The sequence below is a fragment of the Corvus cornix genome, chromosome Z, assembly GCF_000738735.6.
Source record: "Corvus cornix cornix isolate S_Up_H32 chromosome Z, ASM73873v5, whole genome shotgun sequence".
In the NCBI taxonomy this organism is placed as follows: Eukaryota; Metazoa; Chordata; class Aves; order Passeriformes; family Corvidae; genus Corvus; species Corvus cornix.
In genome coordinates this window covers 5,824,833-5,849,034 of record NC_046357.1, presented here as the reverse complement: position 1 = coordinate 5,849,034, position 24,202 = coordinate 5,824,833, and the positions used below count along the sequence as shown (strand labels likewise).

Genomic DNA, 24,202 nt, shown 5'->3' with positions numbered 1-24,202 from the left:
CAGCAGGCTTCGTCTGCCATACAGGATAAAGAAACATTAGGGTATAACAAGGAAGTCAAAAGAGCCATTCCTTTGTACTATTTGGCAATCACAGCACTTGTGGCTCCTGCTCCAGGAGGATCTTTCTTACATTCACAAGCAAAACTTTTAGTACAACAGTTTACAGCCTGTTACCTGATCCACCTTGCAGTGTGGCCTTACCTGCAGAAGAGGCAGTGCCCAGCACTGGATATAACTTCCAGCTCTTCCCTGCTCTCACCGGGATGATGTGAGATGGAAAGGAAGGCATGGGTTTCTTAACAGTGTCTTCATACAAAGGGTTGGGATGTCACCTACTGAAAAAGCAAGTGCCATCTAATGCCAAGAAACTGGTCCTAAGAAAATAGTTTACAAATGTAAGAAGAGGCTTAATTTTGCTGCCTGTTCTTCTATTAACCAGTTCACTCTGAAAAATAAAGTGGCTGACTGCTCACACTATAAAAATTCATTATTTAGCACCTCCAAGATAGAGCACTGGATTGCAATGTGCAACCCCAAATTTATAAACAAAAGGATCCCTCACTTAAGCTTAGATACCTACATTATTAAAATATAGATATCAGTTAATAGGAGAACACTCCCCTTGGAACTGTAGAACAAGAAAGAGCTAGAGCCAAAGTTGTAATGTTTGCTGTTAGAGCAGCAGAAATAGGATAATGACTGATTCAGATGTCTTTTTTTTTTCCCCCCTAACAAACACAGCTCTATTGGGACTAAAGAGGGTTTTTTTTCAACAGAGAAGTTACCCAGGGTGATCTTCGTTTCATGGTAGGAAATATATTCTGAAGCAGTCTTTAAATACTTCCCTCTTGGTCAATCCAGCCTTGATATAGTGCATAGATGGAAGATTTGACATAAAATATTGAAACTTTCATAAACCCTGTTGTGAGAGTTCATATATCCACCCTTAAAAAACATATGGAATAGAGAAGAGAGACATAATTCACAAAACTCTTTGGGAAATACAACCATTTTTTGTTACGGTTAGTAAATTTAGTGTGGGATATAGTATCTGGTGTTGTATTTTGGAGTTTTCAGAAGAAACATATCCTTATGTCATTTGGGAATTTATACTGAATCCAATAAAATAAATGCCTTTTACAATAATGAAAAAAGTGCTGGAAAATCATTTGGTGAATGTTTATATATTTATTATGCAAATGAAGGTATCGCCATCATTTACCTTTAAATAAACTTAGCTGTTAATCTTGCCACAAAGTAAGCAAAATTATATTATCTAAAAAAATTAATTGTGTGTCTAGGAGATCAAGTCAAGGCCACAAAATATGTTTATATCAAGTGACAACAAATTCAAGGAGTACTAATCTTCAGTTTCCTGACTAGCATATAATAGACATTGCTTTCAAACCTTCCTGTTGGCAATATATATCCTCGTTCCAATACAAACATTGCTGAAAGAACACTTTATTTCAGTTAAGAGAACTAAAAAAGCAAACATTAACCAGTGTTGAGATATGGGGCATACTTCTCACACTATTCAGAAAAGAGAACTCCTGGTTCTAATAACAGTCTGTGAAAATGAATTACTGAGTTGGAAGGTAAATGTCTGAATATCCCCAGTGGTCTTGGTAATGTTGTATATTCCCCTTTAAAGACAGGCCTTGTTATTTTCAAAATTTGACCAAGGCAAATTTCCTAAGTAAAATGTATTTTCTGTTTTAGAAGCTGTTTTCAGCCTCTCGTGAATGAAAGGTTCATTTAGTGAGTGAGTTCTCAAGTATTTATTCCATGGGCATTACTTGAGGTTTTGAAGTAAAGAGATTTGACAAGTATGCTTAGGAGCTCTAGACTATAGTAAAAATTCGATTTCACTTAGAGGTTTTCTTTCTTCACTGTGCTGTGTACTGCTTGCAATAATAAACCAATAATTAGTCTCACTGACATTGGCTAAAATATACAGATACTTAATATTTAGTGTGTTAAATCAGACCAGCCAGTACCTTGCAGAATTCAGAACAATATGGCATTAGTTTGGCCTCACAAATTTGCAGGTTCACCAGACTTAATTATGTGGGGCTGAAATAAAACTTTTCCCTCACTCTGTTTTTGTTAGTGGATATTGGCTCATGTTGTTCTATTGAAAGTCAGTTGTTTTTTGGCAAAGAAAAAAAATTTAAGGGAACAGTGAGACAATGAGAAAGGAGCATGGACTTGAGAATGAGGCCAGGGTTGGTGTTTGGACTGGATCACAGACATTGTGTTATTGTCCTGCTTCAAGTGCCCTGAGGATGCTGAAGGCTATGTAGACAATTCTGTTCCCCAAAGTCCAGGCAGGGGCATCTGGGCTATTCAGTGTCTTGCAGACCCTGTGGTCAAAAGAAAAATCATGACCTAGCTCTCCCCTACCTGCTTTCTTCCCTTAGCTCCCATGCAAGTGATACACAGACAGATAATATCTCCCAGAAGCTGTAGAAATACAATCTATATTTAAGTACATTTTTCAGAGGTGACATTTGACATCTCTGTTTTAAAGACTTCAACTTACAATGAGTTCATTATTGGAGTAAACTGTTCTCTGTAAACTGTTCCTCATGTCTAATTGCTCCTCAAAGACCTGTCAGGAATTTTCCTGTTATTTAAAGGTTAAGTTTGTCCAACTTGACTTTTTGCCCTTGAATTTTTTATGATTTTTTCAGCAATATTTAGAATGTCCTGACTAAGAAACCTCTTCCATGTACAAGCAACTGTAACACACAATGGTCAAATCACCTCTTTACTTTTGCTTTGATGATCTAGGCATGTTGGTTTTCTTAAGATTAATGTTAAACAGTTTGTATGTAGCAGCAGTTTTTCTTTAAACCCATTCGTGAACCAATTAATCCTTAACAAGATCACTAAGCTTGACCCCGTTTTAATCAAGATGCTGTTTTTTTTCTCTTTGTAAAGATGAGAGTAAAGAACCCTAAAAGTATATATTAAGGCTCTGAGGACTTCACAGATAGAGTTTTCTGTGTCTAGATTTTTTTCTATTTAAAGTCATTCAATTTAAGAAAACATTTCTGGTGAAATAGACAAATTGTGCATTCTTTTCAACATCAAAAACTATAAAATATATTTTCTATTTTCTTCTTAGGCATGGCATCAAAATAAGAAAATAGGTTTTTTTATAAAAGTAAGAAATATTCAGGCGGCCAGTGATAGTGTGAGGGCCTTGACCTGGAAGGAGGGAACATGATATTTTCCAGGACACCTAGTTTCCCCTTCTGGAGACAAAGATGTTTTTATGTGGGTCCAGGTTTGAAAATTTGGTCCCTGTTTCACAAATATGCTCACAGTGTGATGCAACTTCTATTTTTACCAAGCATAACATCATTGATATGAAACACGTCTATAAACAAAAACTGAGTATACAACATGTTGTCCCTGTCAGAAATATCTGGGTAATTTGTATTAGAATCCTCTTTTAGTCAAACTTTCCCCTGCACATGTAGTCATGGGGTTTCTGTGGGGAAGAAGAAGACAGGATCAGAATATTTTTTAGTTAGTCTATCCTTTTCTCTGTTTTACTCTGTGATATTTCTTCAGTCATGAGGTTATGCTGCTCTCTTCTCTGTGCTCAGTTTGGAGAGTTATCTGAAACTTCACCAGTTTATTCTATAGCTCTCTGAGTACAACAGACATTGAAGGTAGTAGTTTGGGTTCCTTATAATACAAAGGATTATAAATTTTCACTGCATTGCTAAACCTCATCACAGCAGTATAAAATCAAGAAGCAGACATTGAAATGGGAAGATTTAAACTACTCATTTGAGCCTTTCCATTTTATTAATTTTACTACACCAGAATTTAAAAATTCTGTAACTTGTGATTCTTCAATAATTTGCTATTCTATGCCCCTGCTAATGAGGTTTTCAGACAGATAGGCACAAAGGAGCTGATACTAGAACCTTTTGGCTCTCTCAAATTTTGTAGGAATATTACAGAACATGTTTTTTGCTTTTCCATCATTATCAGAAACTGCTTACAGTAGATTTGTGAGAGAAAATGTTCAGAGACCATTAAGTATCTAACAGAACTGGCTGGGAGAAGCATTGTTCCTGCTGCTCTGCTGCTGTAACCCAAGTTTGACCTCCAAATTACCAGCAGTTACTGTAGACTTGGTTTCTCTGAAGAAGAGTTTACTTCTCATACAAAATGATGCAGTAATTTTCTAACACTAGGAAAAGTCCCACTAACCCCTGAGACCTGATAAAAATTCCACTGTACTGAAGCGGGAGTTTTCCTTTCCATTTCAGGAGACTTTGGACAGAACTTAGTGGAGCAACCTCCAGATTCATCTACTTTGGAAAAAGAGAGATAATTTAGATGTCTCCTCTGAAAAAACAATTAATTAAATAGCTGAACTACTTAACCTCTGCATGAGAATTATTTTTTTTTCAACATACAATTTCATAATTTCTCAATTATTCTATTCTAGGAAGCTAATTCCACCTCTTATATCTATCTCATGAAATTTAAGATCAAATATGTCAAAAGTAGATATATTCACTTGATTAACTAGTGAAGATACCAGGCAGCAAAAAAAACCCCAAGAAAACCAACTTTAAACACTCCTGATATTTCAGATCATATTAGATATAGGTTTATTTCCCTCCCTGCTGCCCCAGTTTTGATTATATCTCTCTACATTACAGACAGATACTTCCATTTAAGAAAAAGGCTAGTCTGAAACTTATTTGCCAACAGTTTCTAAATATTTTATAAATGGAGTCAGATTATCTCCTGTGACTATTAAAACCAGATTTCTATTATGAATATGAGAGTGAATGCAATAAATTACAATAGACACATCAAATTAAATTAGAGAATTGTATTAATTGAAAGAACTTGGAAAGAGCATTGGAAGGATCTCAGAAGGAGGATTTGCATAAGGTATGATGTGTTGGAAGCAGCTTAGAAAATTATAGTTAGAACCATGTTTTCCCTTTTGGGTGATACACATTTCTGTTTCTCCTTGCTGTTTTTTATCTGTTTGTTTAAGAAGCAAGCGATGTAACAGGAATTCTCACACAGAAATCATACTCTTTACTGGAAAACTGTCACATCCTCACTTCTCAGAAAAGTCATGTGATTTGGAGATTAACTGAAGAAATTTAGGTCACTAATGTTAAGAGTGTTATGAATAAATCTTGAGCTGATGTTTTCCATTGGGAGTGGAAATGGAAATATGGACTGTTTACATTGTGGAAAAAATCATTAAGTGAAGATCTATTGGGTATTTCTTTGTCCTTAGTATTAAGGAACTCAGTTCCAACCACCATACTTTTAGTGGTTCTACTTGACCAGGGATATTCTGCTGCCACAGGCAGAGGTAGCAGAGAAGTGACTAAACGTAGGGGCTGAGAGGAACAGAGCTGCTGAGTGTTAACAGGAACATGATGATTCCATACATGCTAGAAAGGAAGAGCTTTAAAGATTACAGTCCCATTACAAAGTTTATGTGCCGCCAGAGAGGCACAGATATAATTAGAGAACAGACTTTACAATGGAAATTTTGAATATAAAGACCTTCACTCTTCCTACATCCTGTCTTAGATACCTAAAGCTTTGCTTGGTCCAGGTTTGGGGGCATGGTGACCTATAAGTACTGAGGCACTAGAGGTTTCAGCACGGAATCTAACTCATGGTATCAATGCAAATTCGTGGGCCCTGTGTCATAGTATTTTCCCATGACACTTTTGCCACTTCACTGTTTAACAATCCACAGGTCAGTCATACCATCTGAGCAGCTAAGTAGGTACAGTGGACATAAATCATCTCAAGGAAAGTGGGCACAATTTCTAAAAGGGTGAAGCAAGGCTCATGAAACCCCGGCACCGGGCAGGATGTAACCCTTTGCTTTTATTCTCCACTAAAAACACAATTCAACATTTGTGAGCACAGAAGACAAGCAAGACTCTGTCTCATGTTTTGGTGGTCAAATGTATGACTGACACTCATCCCAAGTGAAGAAGTCGTCCAGTCGCAAGAGCTACAGATATATTTTCCTCAGCCCAATTGGCTTGAAGCCTTTAATTTTTAAATTTTGATGAAGAGATAGGAGCACAAAGAATTTTTCCAATGAAAATTAAATTGGTCAAAATTTGAAACTGGAGCTGTTCTGATAATTTTCTTCACTTTCTTATTTAGAAATTATGAGTATTATATTTTCAACAAATATTTTGTTAATAAAATATCCTCCAGTGCCAAATTTGAGTGGATAAGGATGAGGAAATTTTGACCATAACAGTAAAAAAACACCCAGCATCTTGAACAACAAATTTGATTACATTAACCATATGCTTCCTTCATAAAATTTTCATAGCAAGAGAGATTAGTAGTACCATTATTTTCAACAGACTGCAAGCCCAGAGGAAGAAACAGCTGTACATTTGGGACAAATGAAAAGTCTTTCTGTACAGAGAAAAAAGTATCCCATTCAAATGCAGAGTTCAAGAATGTGCTACAGGTGAAGGTTTAGCTCTTTTGTCTTCTCATTTCAGTTAATTTGTTCTCTGGCATGTGACTGGAGCTGAACATGTTGGCATAAGTTCATCACAGCTTATCCTGTAATTATGCTCCTCACTATAACTGGGGGGAAAAGCAGCATGCTTTCTCAAGAGCTGCTTTAGTAACAGTCCTTAATGACAAACTGAGAGTGTATCTGAGGGAAAAAAATGATTCAAACTGGAGGCACATTTTCTGCAGTCAGAATCACTAAAGGTCAGTTAAGCAAAGCAAAACATCTCACTGTTTCTTTGAACTTAAATCTCCTCTGCTTGGCTGTCCTTGAGATCAAAATGGCATCTTACAAAATCAAGGCTGATATTTCCCTGTTTATGTTTTTCATGTATTTTAAAGTGACATTAACACTACAGCCTTATGCTGAATAAATCAGGTGCAAACCTTGAGAAACAAAGCTGGTCAAGATGCTGGTGGTGACATTACTTTTTTATCACTGTATCTTGTTTTCCTCAGCCTGAGTCTTACATAAACTGAGCCCTTACCCACAGGTCAACTGATTCAAAAATGACCAAGGCCACTTATGTATCACTGGCCATGTAATTTCACTTAACTTTCCTGCTGAATGTCAAGCTTATAAAATCATAAATCAGCCCAGGATATATTCCTTCCTGTTTATTCTCTACTAAAGGCTGGGTTAAATGATTGTGTACAGAGCAAGAAGCTTTTTATTTTTTAACTTAAGAGGTGCCACAAAGTCTGATATCTGAGGCGGTAGTCAAATAGAGATGAAATTACCAGTGTTTCACAGGCTTTCTTCATCAAATTAGACTACAAGGGAGATGCAAAGAGATTGCTATTATGTGCCAATGCTTTTCTTGGTGATTACACTATTTTTTTTCCACATGGATTTCCACTCTCAGCAGCCTCTAAGACTGGCCAAGCCAGTAACAGAGTTACCCATAGGGATTTGTCAAGGACCTTGTGTAGGTACAGAAATGTTGCAGAGATGAACTCAGGATGTAATTTCTGAAACTACTGTTACAGACATAATGAGTTTAGGATTAGCCTCCAAGCTAAAGCTCCAAGTGAGATGTCTCTTAAATGTGTCATTTCATTCTTTAGTCTCAGGCTTTGCCTAGAGGTCATCCTATTAGGGAAGTAATTGTGTGGTGCTCTACTCTGCTGATGCATATTGCCTGTGACCATCCTCAGTTACTCTGGTTCTTCGCTGTCACACTGTGCCTGGCCAGATATCCGACCTCCAGAGTGCCGTAACTCCCTTGTCACATCATGCCTTCCTTCTGCCAGCCTCGGGGGGAAAGCTGTGGGCACTGGCCTCAAAAAACTAATTACCTGGCAGTAGGTCTGTTCATGTACATTTACTCACCTTGCATGTGGCAAAAAGTTACTGCTATTTAAGAAAGCAAAATTTGTGTTTCGTGACTCTACATAAGCTCCTGCCAGGACACATTGTCAGCATTTGGCTTTAAAAGGTGCATTGAGGCCAGGAAACATGGAAGCAACAGTTCCCAGTGGGTAGCAATGTGTCTCAGAAGATGAACAGGGATGGAAGAGACCTTTCCACAGTTTTTAGGCAAGATACACTAGCACGCACATCCTGGAACCTGCTGTACTGAACAACACAGTGAATGACAACTCAGCAGGCATGTTCAAAAAATGGATGGAATAGGCAAAATATGAACATGAAGTAATATTTTGGTATTTTGTGAATATTATATTTTGGTGAAATATTTATGGCATGACTTGAAGATCTTACTCCACCTTTTTGAAATGAGAACAAATGGATGGGACAACTGACCAAGATGTATTTCACTGTTGGCGGAAGTAAACAGTGTGTGGCCACTACTTTGGGGCTAGCAAGACTCATGCTGGTGGTGGGGTCATAACAACTTGAAGGCAATGAATGTTATCCTCTCTTCTATGGAAAAGATGGAGTTTACATAGAGGACCTTTCCAAGCTGGTAAGTGGGATCATCAAGGTGCATTTCTATTCAGCCCTCTCATTGCAAACCACTACAAAAGACTTTTGGATTGCTTTGGAGAATTCATGGACTACTAATTCAGGATGCTGCCAGAATCACGATTATGATCACTATCACATGTTTGCAAAAAGCATTACATAAATTAGGATATTTGGCTGTTAGAAACACAGTCAACAAAGGGGCAATTCCTGGAGAACTAAGGCAGGTACCTTATATTTATACTTACATTTATATGCAGTATGTGTGCATGTATCAAATAGTATTTTTCCCTCAGCTTTATTAAAGTTTGCTGATGTTAAAAAAGTATGTCAGTTGCTGAGTTAAAGTGAGAAATCCCAACTTCAGATAGTTTCCTATCAGACTTAGCGACCATAACTACCCCTAGTATATCTTTTACAGATACGTTTACTCCGGATTTAAATGAAGCTGATGCTATAATGGGTCTCTTTCATTATCTACGTTTATGTCCACATCATCAGCCAGGTCTTTTATGTTCCCCACTCCAGGTGATGGTCCATGTATTCCATGGATAAGATACGACTGGGACAGAGGAAACTGCTAAGCGTCTGTTTTCATGGCCTTTTTCTGGATTGGTGTAGGTTTATGAGAATGTAAACTACTCTTTTCTTAATAAACATTATTCCCTTTGCTTTTTCATTCTGGCACTAAAACTTCTGCCTGTTTACACTTTTCCCTGCAGAATTATTCTGCAAAAACAAATGATCAGCCAAATGTGTAAAAAAATTTGTGGGGTCAGGGATGGGTGGGAAACCAGTTTTTGGTTGTCAAGGTAAGAATGGTGTTATGAGTCAGACTGCTGCAGTGTTAAATGATGTTGCAGTGCTGCATATTCCAAAGCAAGAGGGAAGATCAGCAGCTCCAGGCAGTGGGGGATAAGCTCCTAGTTATCACACGCACTTTGTTATTTTTCAGATGGAAAACAGTGTGGCTATGAGAAGGTTTACAGCTGGAAGATATCTTGGAATGTGCTTCTGTTACTGGATGTTGCAGCAGTTGATATAAGTTCCTTTATATTTTTGTGGCACTTTGAACATTGTGAAAAGGAGAGTAAGGTGTTAGAAGGAGATGGGTGAAATACTTATAACTGCTGTAAGGAAGCTATGCAAATATTTTGCAGTACCCTTTGTAAAAACAGCAGCAATAAAAGGCTTATGTCCTGATTCTTTCAGTTTTTTCCTTAACTACTTGGCTGCAACAGATGTAGTCACTGGTAGCTGGCAACAAGTTCTAAACTTGACCTTATACTTGATGGGCTCCAACTTTAAGGGAGTTCATGGTCTTCTAAAGATGAATCAATTCATCAGACAAAAACAGCAGCTGGAAAGAAAAGGAAATTCTTTCCCTGACTTCACCCTTGCTTCATTCTCTGCAGTATTGTATAGCTTTCTTGATACTGCATTCCTCCCACAACTGCTTAGATCTTCCGGATCCAGTGCACACACTGTCCTTCCAGAGCTCAAGTTCTGAGTTGCTTTTTTCCCCACTTTTTTTCAGAGGTGACCCAAGAGTCTGAAGTGTTTGTGCCACAAAACAGATGCACTTTGAGGCATAGGCACCCATGGGGCTACAATTCCGTGTGAAACATTGTAAAATCCATGGAACTAAAAGCAGAAAAGTTACGAAGTGGGATATGAAATTCTTATCAATAACGTCCAGGCCATCTGTACTTAAACATGGTTTCTCTATCAGATGTGCTAGAGATAACGAGGTGAAACCTACCTCCTGGCCCTCCCAGGACTCCCATGGGGTGTCTTGCTTGTCACATGATGTATGTAAGCACTGTGCCTTAAGGAGTTGCTCTTCAAATTGCCATGAATGTGAAGCGAAGGCAAAATGGAAAATGGAGATCCTTAGATGTGTAACTAAGCTACTTTGGGAGATAAGCTGTTAACTTGAAATCTATCTCACAGCTATGACTTGAGCTGCAAGTTCATGAAGATTGATTTAAAGAAGGACTTTGCCTCATCAAATGAAGTTGCTGCATAAATCTCAGGGTGTTAGCAACACATCAAGGTCAGATATATTCAAGAAAGCTATGCACAAAAAAAAAAAAAAGGAAAGTTCCTAGGCTCAAATTATTTTGCAGCAGGGGATAAATTGTTTAGGCGGCAGCATGCTGAGGTCTATAAAGGCATCTGAATATGTTACACACTGAAAAGATTGCTTTCTAGACCATTAAAAACTTTAAACAAACTCTACGTGTGACATGAGAAGCTTTTTTTGAGAAGAATTTGTGTGCTGTCAATATTTACAACAATTTTGATACTTATGAAAGAAAATTTACATTTGGTATATTAATAATACAAAGCAAGAATAGGAAAAAATAAATATCCAGCAGTCACATGTGGTGAGATGGAGAATTTCAGCTTCGAGGAAAAATAAAGGATGTCTCCATGCAAAACTTAAAAAGAAAACCAGTTGATTGCTCAGAAAAATTATTTGAGATGTGGAGCAATTCTCTACCTGGCGTGAGGAAAGAATCTCCATGTAAGGCATCTAGACTAAGGAAGCAGTGAAGAAAGAACATTTCGGAGCAAACAGAAAAATTATTTGGAAAGAAGTGGTTAGAAAGAATAAATTACTCTAAAGAAGAGCCCCTTGAACCTGGATGTGTCTCACTGCTATGCAGCAATGATTTGGTTGCTAGTTATTATTTGATAAAGGCATGGACTAGAATGGGTCACTCTCATAAAAGATTGCATTGTGGGTGCTGATCTTTGCTAACTTTTCTATTTTGCATCCACATGTAGTTCTCTTGACTAAGGAGAGTTTCCCACCAGTCATTTTCTTGAGTTTGTGTTCCTCATGCAAATATATGGATAGACACTAAAATGGTTTGGCACCAGAGAGAAAACCTGTAATTCGGACACCTGACTGCTGGGGCAGTTGCTAGCTCCAGTCTCTGGTCCCACATTAATTTCTGTAATCTTACATCCAGCACAGGCTGGCAGCAGCAGCAAGAGCAGCAAGTGCCCTTCTTTTACTTGAGCCTTACTAAGCAAGACCCAATAAAATCTCTGGAGACCAGGGCCCAGTGTCTCTGTGTAAGGCAGCTGCACACCTGCACACATCCACTGCAACACAGACCTGTGAGGCACCAGGGCAGCAATGTGCTAGCAACCTGAGCAGCTGGGTTTGCACCTAAGTCCGAGTAGCTCATGCTGTCCTCTTGTCTGCCAGGAGGCTATTCTGATTCAGTCTGGCATTTGATGGCAACCAATCAGTCTTCTCAGGGTCGTGCTCCATTGTACAACCAAACTCTTGTTCAGCTTTGTCTTACCTGAGGGGAACTGGGTTTCTCAGGAAGCATTTTGCGAAAAACTTGACTGTTATCCAGGAAATGAATGTTTTCCATAGTATCTGAATAGCCTGAGGGAAACAGAAAATTGGCTTTACTTTTTTTTTTTCCGTCACAGGCCACATCCTTGTTTTTGCAAAGTGAAGAACGTAACAACTGAAGAACTAAAAACAAGCTTTCATTCCTGGTAATTGTAAGTGCCTCTTAACTCCAGTGAGTTATAAACAACTGATGTTTATTTAGTAGATGTGGTTTGAAAAGTACAGGACTTCTGGAATTTTCTTTAATGAAATATTGCTCAAGAAATTTTCACTTCAACTTTTCATGTGGCTTGATGCATTTTACCTTTGTTAAAAAAAACCTATTTTGACTGATCACTAACAATTTTAACCTATATTAAATGACTTTTCTAGATACTTTTAAATATATCAGTTAATAATTCCAGCTTTATTTTTCTATGGACCATTGAAACTTCTTCTTCTGAAGTTAGCAGAGTCTTATGTCTGTTTCTTAATATGAAGTCCTATTATTTTTAATTGTCTCCAATTATATACAGGAATTAAAGAACATATTATATTTCATAATACACCTTGTCTCCCTGTAAAAATTTAGGGGAAATTATTTTGTTCTAAGTATGTAATAATGAACTTAAGAACAACACTGACTGACTATCACTTTTTTTGACATATTCCATCAAAGTGGATCAGAATAATTTCCACTGTGATATATCTGTTAGAGAATCATATAGTAGTCTGGGTTGGAAGGGACCTTTAAATGTCATCCAGTTCAATTTTCATCTGTTCTACCAAAATAAGTAGCTGTTTTTATACACATTCATCTTAAGACAACAAAATATTCTGATTCTTCTGCACATTTTAAGGGTAATTGCTCTAGCACAGGTCGGCTTGAAGTTATAAAAAATAAATGGGTGTAGTAGCAGACGAAAGTAATTACTGGCATAATATTCATCTGCCTAGCTAAGATCAACAATAAACTACTTCAAAAATTCATTTCCTGTTCTATTTGTGCATCTTAAGTAGTCTGCAGTTTATTTCAAGACATTATTGGGTTATTTTAATGAATGCACATACAGTTTAACACTGAATGTTTGTGCTCAAGTGTATTAGCAAAGAGTACCAGTGTACCTCCTGTTCCATCCAGTCCATTATACTGCCTGTACCCAAAACTGAACCTTTGGGCTTTTGCCCTCCACAAATGAAAAACCCCCTTGTATGCACTTATCTACAAACAAATGGCATACACCTTCAGAGTAATATAGATTTTTCTTCACAAAAAACAGTCTTTTTAAAAATAATTGTTTACTTTGTCAATTTCATAGGAGATGAAAATGTAGATGTTCAAAGTTTTACTTTAAAGATAAAAATTTTAACAGGACATCAGTCTTTCTGTTTGTGTATGCTATATTCCAATTATATTAGTACATGTAAAGAATGTAAAATATCCAAAACACAGACACAAAAACATGTAAGGGGGAAAAAAAATTGCTTTTAATCTTAATAATTATGCAACAGAATTCTGTGTTACTGCAGAAAGTGAAAATGTTATTGATGAGAATCCTCCACTACGATAATATATAAATAGTACACCTACATGATCTACTTATCATTCTGTATCATAAATAATCTTTGGCCAATCTTTGGCCAAAATTGGCAATTTATAAATGCTTTTCCTTCCAGAAACCATTCCAGGGACCCTGTGCAGAGTAGCCATCAGTCCATCTTATCTCTCAGTGCACTTGCTTAGCGTGTCTTGTGTGTAAGTCAGCTATGATGAGATGCAGAAAGAAATTTAAGGACATATTTTGCAGTTCAAATCTCTAGTCCACAAAGATGAAGATTTGGCCTTTGAATTTGATTTGGTCTTTGTTTCTCACTATCCAAATCTATATTAGTTGACAAAAAATTAAATTAATTTTCACCAAATCAAGTCTGTTTTTCCTGTGACTGTACTTGATACATGACCTCCCTGTCTTTTCTTTGATCCATGAGAATTTTCATCCCTCCTGTCATTTTCTCTCCTGTCCCATTGATAAGGGGGTGTAAGAGGGCAGCTGTGCATGTGTCTGGCAGCCAGGCATCAACCCACCACAGTCTCAAGGTTCTGTTCATCTAAGACCATATTCCATAAAAATAACTTGGTTCCCAGGAAATTTTCAAGAAATTTATTTCCACCTGGGTATTTTCTTTCCCCAACCAGACAATGCTGTGTTTACAGTTAAGCCTCTGAATTGCTTTAGTCAATATATTTAAATACAAATTAACTAAAGCCAAGCCTATATTTCAAGGAAACCTCTCTTATTGTTTCCTTCTGAAGCAAAAACTCTTCAAATATTAAATGCTTTGCAGTTGCTCTTCCTGCCTCTTTATTAAATAAGCATAAAAATTTCTTAGACCTCTTTGAAAGGCAATATCTTATGCTGAGACAGCAACAACCTCACATTTCTGTCTTTAATTATTAGAGGTAGTTTGTAAAATTCTAAGACAGAGATTAACTTTTTCATAGTTGGAAGTGATTCATGCTTTTTCAATGACTAAGTGCAGACTACACAATAACTAGCTTGTGGTCTGTCTAGTATAAGGCACAGTTGATGATTACTGAACTTTTCAGAAGAAGGAAATGTGATAAAACTACATATGTAAAGATGTTTCTGTTTATATATTTACCTGAATATCTACTGTTAAAATTCATATTCTTTGCTTAAAACAACATTGCTGTTTTCCACAGCTCACCTAACTTGTATGCTGATTGAACATTTAAAAGCAAATTGTTCAACATTTAGTTGCTCTAAAAATGAATTGTGTGAGGGTAATAATTATGCTAGGAAGTCAGAAAATATCACTTCCAATTTTGTCTTGCTACAAGCATTGTGTGCTACCTATTGGCAAAGTACTCAATACCATAATGTTTTTCCTTTCCCCATAACGTATCTGAATAATGATCTTGACATGGGATATTTATTTGGGAGGCTTTGCTCAATTTGACAAGCACTTTGATATCCTTAAATAAAGTGGATGATTTGGGTAAAACCGGTTTCTCTGTGGTAATAATGGCTACTCTGACAATGACTGCAAAAGACAAAGAATGGAATTGTTGAAGTTCAATGAATTCCATTAAACAGATTTTTTCTCTGATATTTCAGAAGTCACAATTCACCTTGGGAAACAATTTATCCTTGGTAAACCTGTTGAAGGTGCATCACTAGTACTGTCCTACTTTCACTTCTCACCTCACAAGGTTGTCTTCATTCTGCATTATTTTATGTTAAGCATGCCATTTGGTTACTCAGTCTATTTCAGGACTCTACAAAATACTTGTGATTTTCTCAGCAAATGCAAAGAAGGATTCTAGTAAAAAATAAAGCAGCTGTGTCCTCCATAGCACAGGTATTTGCTGAAGATAAATAGGAATTAGCCCTACAGAAATTCTGTTGATAAGAGATGGGTATACTGGTATAAACTGTCTAAAGCAAACTATCATAACTAAATTCTGAATCAAGTTCTTCTGCTCTTATGACATTTGTCACCAAATGTGGGGGTTGTAGTTCATCCAACTAGAAAAAGGAGCAACCTTCTGTTGCTGTTAATGTTTTGGAGTTTATATCTGTTTTTAAAGAGGCCTATGTGCTGCACCAAGCTGCAAATACATCAGAGCACTGAACAGCTTTGATCCAGCATCGGCTGCAGAAGGATAGACAGAACTGCACAGTCAGTTCTGCTCCTGCCTCTCCTTGTTGGGAGTCCCTGCAGCACCATCTCTGACAGCTCCAGCACTGCTCACTCCACTGGGCAAAATCCAGCTGAGCTCAGGTGTGAAAACCGGTGTCTGGGCTTTGTGCTATACAGCTGCTTTTTACTGTGATGGAAGTTACTGTCTGCAAGTGTACAGGATGAAGGTACATTTCAGCACGTGTGAGACTTGCAATTTTGTAAAGAAACACCTAGTATCCCAAAAGTAAAGAAGTTGTGCCCTAAAGCCTAGGTTTTAGCAACAGGGAAGATATCTGATTTTCCCTTTTGTACATGCTGGTAAATTTCTATGTTATTCCCACCGTCAAGTATATGATATCTTTATTTATAATTAAGTATCTGATAACAATTGGCATACAACAGTAACTTTAGGAAATACAGAGGTCCTCTGTACCTTTCTCTGTAGAGGGTCAGAGTGTTAATATTCTGGAGTAGTTTTCAGTGCTACACAAGTTTGATCATAGTACCATCTCTGATCTCACAGAACACATTGAAAACCCCAACCAGCCCATGAGCATGGGGTGGCTTAGCTTTTTTAATTATTAATTTGCAGTTACTATAATAAAAAAGAATGGGGTAGGGCAATTTGCTACTGGGACAGATACATTAACCTACTGGTGGAAAGAGGGTAAGCCGAAACTTTGGATTTGGGATCCACACAGAGCTCCCAGCCAGCTACGCAGATCAGATATCACTATGCACACATGGATGGTTAGACACTGATGTCATGACATGTGTACGAATGTCCATGTCGGAACCACCTCCAAGCATTTGCATCAATATTTCACACATAGTCTATAAGTCCTCTCTCTTGTGCATAATTCTGAGACCTAATTTTAAATTTAGTAGTTTTATTGCTCTCCAAAGGGCCATAGTCACAGCACTCTGTGCTAAGTCCTGTAAAAACTGATTCTAGAAAAAAGTCGTTCCTCCAAAACACCTACAATCTACCTATAGAGTAAAAGGAAGGAACAGAGCATATGTGTGAGGTATCAGAAACAATGAGATGGCAGAAATCTCTGAATATTATAATTCTGAGGACAAAGCAATTTTGGGCCAAATAAGACTTATTTTTTGTAATGTACTTTATGTTCTATAGTAGCACAACCCTTTTTTTTCTTTTTTTAATGTGGATTTCTTATGAGCATTTGTCAAAGAAAACAAGAAACTTTGTGAAAGGGGATGAAAGAGGAAAGGAAAGGTCTTGTGAAAACATTTAAAATTTCCTGGAAACTCTTCCAGTAAGTGAAAGGAAGTATGGTCCCTTTAGGCATGAAACTCTGATATTTCCATATTTCAATCCTGTTGAATGATACATGAATTGTAAGTGGTTATGGCAAGATAGTAATGGATGAAGAAATTTTTATCATGTTTTAATAAAGGTAAGGAAATATTTTCAAGGGTACAACTCAGGATTACACCCTAGTTCTTAACTGGTTCATTTAAGACTAATCACAAAATATGCAATGCTGCTTTGGAGAAGCTTTCCCCTATACTTTTTATTAATTTTTTTCTTTTCAGCCCCTTCATTTACAGAAAGTAAATGAGCAGCCCTTGTATTTGTGAGAATATTAAGGGCAGTCTGTCAGACTGCTGCAGCCAGGCAAAAGTGAGTATACCAAGGGAATAAGGCAAAGATGAAACTGATCTTGGATTATAAATAATCTGAATCCACCAGGGCTCTAAGTGGTGGGAAGCATCTGCTATTCATACTTGTTAAACAAGTGTTGACCAAGCTCAAGATTCAGCATAACCACTGGCTTGCAACATTGGAAAAACATTCAGAAGACATTTATTCTTTGATTCTGTGTTTCTCATGTTTCTTCCCTCTTACCTAATGCTGTATTTGCAGGTGGACCTCAAAGACACAGACTGACTGAGAGCACTGCAGCAAGTGCACAAAAACTTAGCTAAAGGGCGAAATGCCCCTTCTATGAACAGGAAAAGAAATTTGTCAAAGATTTGCATTCCCATACAGACTGAATACAGACCTGAGACTAAAATGTAATAGGAACACAGGAATTGCCATGGTGGACCAGTGTAATGGCCCACCTAATGCAATATCCACTCACTGACGTGGCGCACAGAAGCTAGAAGTCGCTTTAGAACAGCGCAGCTGAGAAAAAGAAATGTATATAATTTTTTCTACACACTGTTTTATTATCCAGTCAGACTTTATTGAAGGCCATTATTAGGTTTTTAATTTGTAGCAAAGATTGAGGTTGATAATTCTTGTAACTGAAAGACTGGGGTTTAGTGCTCACTTCCTGCTTTAGATTTTTGCTGTTTTTTCACCAAGCTCAACTGTGATTCTTGGTACTGATGCGTGAAAATGCATTTGGAAACCAGAGGCCATCTGGATTAAGCACTAGAAAGTTATTGCCTTGCAGACACACAGAAAGATATTACATCTCAGTTCTTAGGATCTACTAGAATGTGATTTACCCACTTTGCCTTTTTGTCTATTTCATCTCAGACTTGAATCTGGGAGCTGCTTTCTCCAGAAAAACCTGAAATAGAAACTAATGTTGTCTCATCTGATAATTACTTCAATTGCCACCTCTAATGCTATAGGACTGTAACCTCTGACTTTAGCAGCTGAAAAGACATCAGCTGGTTAAACAAGAGCACAACTGAAAAGTAGAAAAAAGTGCAAGAGGTTAATAAGCAAAATATTCCAGCTTTAAGGTCTGGTAATTTTACAGCTTCCAGGACCAGCAGCAGATTGGGGGAGGAGATACTTTGCTAGAGGGTGCTTCTCCTATCAGTGTATTGTATGAGTGCAGCTGAGAAGACAGAGAAGGTGGAAAGAGCATAGGGACAACTCCACAAAACAACTCCACTTCAGGGAAAACTTGCATTTTCTGCGCTAAAGTATATTGTTGGAAAACTGGTTGCTGTTGTACCTATTGCTTTACTCATTCACAGATAGATTTCAGATTGAATAGGATGGAAGGAAGCACTTTCTGGTGTGACAAAGAAAGTTATGAAAGGCTTGGGCATGCGATGAGTGACAGATGTATCAGGAGAACTGCTGGTGAAGTGGCAACAAAGGAAAAAAGGATACAAGCTCTTCTCACCATGGCATTGAAGGTTTGCTGAAACACATCACGCTCTCTCTAATTGTGGTCAAAACAGGTCAGTAGGCCTCAGATGACCTGGGACTCTGACACAGTGCATTATCTCTCATAAATATGAATGGTAGCATTCTCACAGCATGATCACCCTGAGTATTCAATCGCTTTTCTAATGATTCAAAACATATTTATATAGTACTATAATATAGTCTGAACTAAGACAAATTAAATCAAAGAAAGGCTGTGTCATACAACATTTCTAAAATAAATGTTTGGATTTGAATTTAAGATTACTCATTGCCTATCCTCTGCTCTAAACATTAGACAACACTTTTCATAAGAGAACATTTGAAAGTATAATCTTTTTCAGTTCTCAAGGAACTCTGAAAAATCAAGAAACACATTCCTGATCAATTACCAGATAGAATCAAGAGAGTAAATCTATTGAATCGACTTAATGTATTAATATTAGGGGAAAGGAGGTATCAGAACATCCATCTAATGCATGAATGAACTGAGAGTACTCTGTCTGCCAGTGTGCAGCCAGATCTAGCAATAGCAAACACTTCAGAAGCTTATATAAAATTTTCTATTACTGTAAGTGAGAGAAGACTAGAAAGGGACCAGGCCATAATATTACATTGAATCACTTAAAGTATGGCCACAGCTGTGTGTAATTAATGTCCCAAGTGAGTAGCAGCTATTTAGTTCCACCAACACCGTCTTTAACACAGGTAGTCAAGACTGCAGATGACTTTACTGTTCCAAAACACCAATAAAAGCAGTTTGATTTCAATGTCACTGTTCTCCAGACCTGCTGCTAGAGGGCAGGTGTTAACTTGACTGAAATAAGCATATATTGAGGTTCAATCCAGCACATAAAAATACCAGGTGAGTTTTCAATTCAGCAAGGCCTAAAGTCTCACTTTCATCACATAAGTAATTCCTGCTGAGTCCTGTGGTATCACAGAGTTGCTGAAAGTTGAGCAAGTTTAAGCCATTTTACAGAACTGACACTTTAAGTTCTAGATTATAACAAAGCTGTTAAAAAAAAATAAAGGGGGGAAAAAATGTAGCTTGATTCTGTTGTTTATGGATCTGTAAGGATACACATGATCTGCCACACTGGGGAAAACACCATTAGTTTAATGGGCTCAGTCGTCTAGTCATGCAACAGAAATAGCATAGCCAAAGGAATGTTAATGTCTCTGACCTAACTATTTTCTTTGTTGCAACATCAGCAAGGTGCTACTGAAATAACCTCAAAGGTATTTTCAAAGGAGTGGGGTGATGCTGTTTCAAAATCTCCTTAACAATGCCCCTGCCTTTAGCTGTACCTATGAAGAAACTTCAGTGCTAACTCCTGGAACCACACCTCTCTATCAAATACCAAAGTACTTATACCTTTGTATAATAATAATAATTAAAATACAAAAATGACTTTTCAATAATAAGACTTGCATTAAAAATCTTACAATCCTCTTTTATTTCTTATTAATGGTATGTGTATGATTTTAAAGGAGCCTGGGACCAAAATTAAACTGTCTTGGTGAGATAGTTCTCAGTTGGTTTCTGAATAAATGTTTGCTCTGTTTACAGTCTGCATAAAACTTTAGGTCATTTTGAAATATATGGAATATGTACTGGAACAGTGATTTTTTATGTAAATCTCTCAGTTTACTTCAGTGCCAGATCTCCATTTTATCCTAGTATTAAATTAAAAGGAAAGAGAGTGTGTTTTTTCTGAGTCACTGATTGATCTTAAACTGGCACAGACTTTTTAATGGCAGCTGAAGTAATTGTAACTTTGAAACCAGTCTACTAAAACTGCTATAAACTGTCTTTTCCATAACACGGTATAAAGAAATTATGAACAGTTGTTAAAAGCACACCAGTGGACAAGTCCATCAAGAAAACATACATTGAGACAAGACCTATAAACAGACTGCTGGATTATAGAATAAATTTTGAAAAGATAGTTTTTTATAGGAATCAACAAATCCTGTAAAGTTGTCCAAATGAAGGCTTTAAAGCTATGAGACTTTAAAAGACACATTCATAGCCTGAACACCGTGATGCAGTGAATGACTTATGTATGCTTCAAATTCTGAAGCCAAGCGGTAATTTTTGTTCTTCATCATTCCACAGCTTTTGGTTCTGTAACTGTAGCAATGGCTGTAACACTCACTACAATGGAGACACTGCTTATGAAAATTGCAGGTTTCTTTCCTGTTGATCAGCACAATCTGTTATGTCAGCCCAGATCGTGGGCCATGAAACTATCATCCTCATTTGCATGCAATTCCGTATGTCCTTCCATTTAAGAATGCTTTACTTTAGCTCACAATTACAATTAAAATGTCATCTGATGTTGTAGTCTGAAGATATTGAAGAAAGTATGTAAAGGATGGGAGGAATGTAAAGGACAAACAAACGAAATTAAGTGTTTCTTAGTTGTCATAGCTTAAAAGAAGAGCTTGGAGATTTCTAGCTACCCAGGAATTTTTTAAGAAGGGGTCTTACAGAAAGAAAAAGGTTTATTCCTAGGCTGAAGACTTAAGTGAGGTATTTTAGACAATCTGATCACTCCCCAGATTTTAGGGATTTTTATTTTAATTCTATTAATGCCGATTCTCTATGAATTGGCACAACTTCTTAAGAAAATAGAGAATGGATTTTTAAAATTATATGTCAAGTCTCTTTACCTAAGAAATTAAAATTATTCTGATCTGCAAAGCATAATATTAATTAAAGCACTGAAGGTACACACTTCAGTGTGAGTGAAAAAGATCTGGGTAAAATTTAGCCCTGTGCTGAGCACAAGCCACTGTATCTGTGGATCGAATACACATAAAAATAATGCAAAATGTTTAACTGAGGTATATGTGTCCATTATAGATTTCATACCATTGTTTGTGAAGATGTTTAAACAAAAGAGTGACTATTCTGACACAATACAAGCTGACCAAAGCGAGGAAGATCAAAGTCTAAGAATCAGTCTGTAAACCTCAGGATGACATCTGAGACCAGGTACGTCTCTATCTGAATGTCCAGCTTCTGCTAGTTTGTGAATTTGTATGTTACAATTACCATCCTTTCCTAAGATCATTCCTTCACAGCATATATATAAAGTAAAAGATTGTGTGTTTATAAATAATATGTATGTATGTAAATAATATAATATAAAATAGTATAAAATAATATAAAAGAGTATAAAATAGTATAAAATTTAAGAAACCTTTCCTTTTTTCCCCCCAGCATCGTCTCTCTTTCCTTTGTCACATGCCCTGGCATGGTTCTCTTGACTCTGAAAAGTGAAATTATTTAGAGGGCTTGAGTTAAGTCTTAATGGTATTAGGTCTGAACATTTCTTTTAAAGAGTCTAAAGAACCCAGTTCCTGTGGTGGGCATTACTTCTTAATTAGAGTCAGTCTACTTAGAGTACCGTCACAGAAGTAGGAAATAGCAGACTTAAAGGTCTGTGTTTTTCTAAATGAAAGTTTACCACTTTGCTGGTGACTTGGGGAAAGGCATTCTGAGAAGTTGAGATAAAACCAGAAGAGACGACAAACCTATATAATATAAATGGTTTATCTCCCTTAAAGCTGGTTTTGTGTAAATATTATAAAGAAAGATTATTCAGAGGAGCAAGACTTAATTCAGTAGTTTTGGAACATGAATGCAAATGATGGTCATCCACTTACTGATTATTTTCATTTCTGATTATGTTGCAAAAAACCCGTAATGGTTAATGGCTAATAACATGAGAATATTAATTTCCTCATTCTAGATGCGTTTACTATTTATGTATTTGACTATAGAGAAAGATGTGTTTCTTGTATGTGGATGCAAAGCAACCGTGGTCTGCCAGCACATGGGAACTAGCAAACCTTAACCTCCATATCCAGTGAAACCGAGTGGCTTTTCCAGGATGTGATACTCCACCGGATGTTTACAAGAAGAACAATGAATTAATCTAAAAGATATGTTATGTATTTTCCACCTAATTGTTCTCAGACATCTATTTTTTGCAACTAGTAACTTGCAGATTTAAAAAAAGAAAGAAACAAATAAAAAAAGTGCTCCCCCTTCCTCCCCCCTCCTCCTTCTCCCCCAAAAGTAAACCAAAACCAAAACAAACCAGAAAATACACAACGGTTTAGAAAGTTTTTCGGTTGGCTTTTGATTTTTGACATAATGCCAGTGTAAGCAAACTGCTATGGTACAGTTGCCACACTTCTGTGTTTAAATGAATTACTTTTTCTAAGTGAACGAAGTGGGAGAGACACTGTGGGAGAAACACTGAACCAAGTACTTTGCTGAGTGAAGCATAGCCTAGGAAAGCACTGTGAAAATTATTCAAACAATGCAGGTAATTCCTATTCTACCACACCTTTGTTATTCCAATCCCAACTGTCTCTTGAACAGCGCATTCAAATTGCGCTGTATTTTGTAACCAGACTGCAAGCCCAACAGACAATGATGAGATCAGGCTGGACATTTGTCTCAGCTGTTATTTGGTTCTCAGTCTGCAGGGATGTCCTCACTTTCTGAGCTAGTCAATCATTCATTGTAGCTGTTTATTTCACTAGCTGGAAAATGAAGCAGAAAGAGCAGAAATCTCTTTAGGCTTTTTAGACCTTTCTGTCAGAATGAATGCTTTAGCTGTGCAGTGGGATTCACAAACACTAACTTTTGGATCAGGATTGCTAAATTTAATTCATTTGGGTAACACAATCAATCTTCTAGTCCTGCTCCACAGCACTGGACTACAACCAGAGGAAAAGTCCTGGAGAATGAGAACATCTGTGTGGAGGGATTTTGCTTTGCATACAGAATATAGACATATTAACATACAGAAATGAACTTTTGTAAAAACCAAAACTGACTCAGGCAGATCCAATTGTTTATTTTCAAAAAGCAGAAGCAAATAGAAATAGTTCTTCTTATTCCCCTGTCTGAGGCATATAGGAAAAGCTTTGCTCTTCTATAGATTCTCCAGGTGAGGAAGGATAGAACACCCTTCTCAGACTTCGCCATTAAACAATGTTTCCTATTGCATTACAAGAAACTTTTACTATATCCTCCCTTCTTAAAGAAGCTCAGAAGCTGAGAAACACTGGTTGCTCATACCTGTGTCATGTACCATGTACAGTTTCTCAGGTAGTCATGGAAGTCATGACAGATACTTATTTATCTTCCAATTGATATGCATAACTATAAAGAAATGAATAAACAGAAACAAAATAAAAAACGCTGTGCATGACTTTTTGCCAGTTCCAAGGGTGACCATTTTGCCCACGGAGTAGTATTTAGGTATATTTTCCCAGCATTTACTTGACCATAAAATAGCAGCAACTATTGCAGAAAACGCTAAGAAACATTTCAACCATTGAAGTAATGCCAATTCTAGTCTTTCTCCTCTCCTCAGAGAGTAGTTACCTTATACTGAGATATAACCTGTCATTCCACCAACCTGGCAGCAGGATGTGTTTCTATTCCCATCCCTCCCACAGATCATCATGTTTTAGT

General features: G+C 37.0%; 1 long non-coding RNA gene across 1 annotated transcript in view; it reads right to left on the bottom strand.

The window, feature by feature from the left end:
• The window catches only part of LOC109144090, a 70,579-nt gene that overhangs the window by 11,000 nt on the left and 35,377 nt on the right, over positions 1–24,202 (bottom strand). Inside the window, exon 2 of the long non-coding RNA XR_002044596.2 lies at positions 11,809–11,897. This is a non-coding gene — a long non-coding RNA (uncharacterized LOC109144090). The remainder of the gene's footprint in view (positions 1–11,808; positions 11,898–24,202) is intronic.